The sequence below is a fragment of the Poecilia reticulata genome, linkage group LG3 (assembly GCF_000633615.1).
Source record: "Poecilia reticulata strain Guanapo linkage group LG3, Guppy_female_1.0+MT, whole genome shotgun sequence".
Lineage (NCBI taxonomy): Eukaryota > Metazoa > Chordata > Actinopteri > Cyprinodontiformes > Poeciliidae > Poecilia > Poecilia reticulata.
In genome coordinates, this window is record NC_024333.1 from 14,541,635 (window position 1) to 14,544,566 (window position 2,932).

Sequence of the window (2,932 nt, forward strand, 5' to 3'; positions counted from 1 at the left end):
TATTAATGACAATTCATTTCCGGTTAAAATAAATATTTAATTTCCTCTCCTCCTGTTCTTTTTTTTGTTGCAACTTTTTTTTTTTGCCAAAATATGATGAAATATCTGTAATAATAAATAGCTCTTTTAGTTCCCCAATGTTATGAATTTCATTCCCTGTTATAGCTTTTATTTATTCATTTATTTGTTTGTTTATTTGTTTATTTACCATGAGGTGATTTTATAATCACATACACTTAATTTGGTAGCAAGCCAGAGAGGACATTGGTTGTTAAAAAATCTTAAGTTAAATAATTTTGTGTAAAACTTCATAAGTACACAATAGTAGCTATATGTGCTGGTGTTTGAAAAAAAAAGAAGACTTTTTTAGATTTGTTATTATTCTGTCTTGATAGCTAATAAATTTGTCTCGGTTTGTGTTATAAAATACTAAGGAGGAACACCTGTAATGCTATGAAAGTTACTTAGCACTGGCAATGTGGGTTTTAAAAGTCAACTCATATAAAAACACTGTGTGTAAATGCTGTAGATTCATTAGACCTTTGTGAAAACTTTTATGTGTTTTCCATGACATTTCAAGCCCCAGGAGGGGGTAACACAAGTTTTTCTGTTCATGATTCTGGAGTTTCTACCAGTAGGCTTGGGCAGGCAGGCCTAACCTCCATCTCCTCATCAGACGGGGGAGTAAAAAGAGATGCTGCATCAATCAGCCTTTTTTATAGAATACTTTTCATACACTCAGATCAGGACAAAGTTATCGAATCAAAAACAGAATTAAAGTGAGGTAAATAGTTTAAATATAAAGGGTGGGGAAGAGTGCAAATGCAAGGATTTGCATAATATGAAAAATAAATAAATAAATGTTTAATTAATAAAACCTCCAAAGTTAAGTTCCTACACAATAAACATAAATAGCAGATGATAAAATCCAAAATAGCAAACAATACATTTTTAAGTACAATAACCTTTTTAAATGACCAACATTGCCTTTTATTAAGGAAAAAATAAATGTAAAAGGTAACATTTGCTTTTAGGTTCAATTACAAACCAATATGTTTTTCCACCTTCAAAAGCACAATTAAGTTTAAAAAACCTAATATTATTTTTACATTTCTTGTAATAAGTTCTCAAATTACATTACTTGAGGTAACCAAAGTTTCAACCAAATAATTATTTTACATTATGCAAGAAAACTTCCCTCACCTAGTTAAACAAAGATATTTCTGCATTATTTTCTCTCACATTATAAGACATAACTAATTATTTTTAAATTAGAATAAAAATTCTTGATTCAACTTGTATGAACCAAATATCTGATATTGTATTTTATTAAATATCACACTGAATTCTACTCAGAAACCTTTACTTTGAACAGATTTTATATCTAAATAGTATCCTAAATGTGATGTTATGGATACATAATCTCTGCATTTTGCTGGGTATCAATTCTCCTTTTGGCAGCTTCACATAGGATTTTAAGATCAGTATTTACCAGACTTAATGGTCTTATGATTCCACATTTGTCTGGATTTTTCCAGTTTTTCTAAGAGCAATACCATCAATGCACATGTTAGGAATTTGGGTAAACTTTTAGTTTGAAATACCTACACAATGACATCTTGAAGTATCTTAAACCTATTTGTCCATGTAGGGCAATTATAATTTATGACATTCTCAAATATAACTTTTAAATGTTAAAATATCTTTCCATAATTTTATGCTTTTAATGCTCTATCTAGAACTTCAACTGCATTGCTGGGTTACAGATGTAGTACCGACATCACACAATGCAGGTGGGGGTCAGAAAGTAAATGCACAACCAAAAATAAACTAGTAAGTAAATACTTAAAGCTAAAGACATGTAACATCTTTTATCTATTTTTAATGCTCAACAGGATGAAACACATTAACAATAAAAATCAGACTGCAGTTTGTGCATTTCATTACTTTGGCTGAATCGTGATAAACTGAATCGTTATGGGTTAGAAATCAAAACTAGCAAAACTGGCTGTTGTTGCATTGGTAAAAGGTAAAGGCAATTTTATTTATATAGCACATTTTCAGCAACAAGGCAATACAAAGTGCTTTACATGAATTAAAATGAAATACAAACAAAATAACACACCAAAGGAAAGAGCAAAAGAAGAAAAATAATCTAATGTTGATCTAAAGTATGTAAACTAGGTGCTCCTGTTCAGGGTTGCTAGATAAGTATAAGTAAGTATCCTCTGGTCTAATTCCTTTTCTGGGTTGTAATAATAGGAGTCTCTCTGCATAATGATCTAAAAATTAATCTAAGAAGTAGAATATTGGTACTCTACAGTTTTTAACAAAATAAGCTGAAGAGTGGCTAATAAACTGGAGTCTCTGGATTCCAAGTTTGTTCTAATTCCCTTTTCTGGGTGAAAAGTACCGTACTCCACAGTTTCTAACAAAATGAAACAAAAACAGTAAATTACACGTTAGGGCACAGAGCAATTTTTTTTGCATTGATAGATTTAAGCTTTTTTTTGTCAAATGTAATATTTGAATCTTATTTAGCTCACTAACTCCTATGTTAATAAAAACAGTTTGAAGCGAGAGGGAGGGGTTGAGCATTATGAATGGCCAACAGCTCAGTATGTTGGAGCCGAAAGAAGCTGACGATAGATAGAAAAACAGAAGGTATGTGTTTTTTTCTTACAACACAGAGCCTTTAAATATTACGTAATACGTTTTTTTTTAGTTTTTTTTTTACATTTTTACCATAAAAACCCTGGTGCCCGAGACAGACTGGCGACCTGTCCAGGGTGAACCCCGCCTCTCGCCCAGTATGCTAGCTGGAGATGGGCACCAGCAACCCTCCCGACCCCACTGAGGGACAAGGGTGTAAGAAAATGGATGGATGGATGGATGGATGGATGGATGGATGGATGGATGGATGGATGGATGG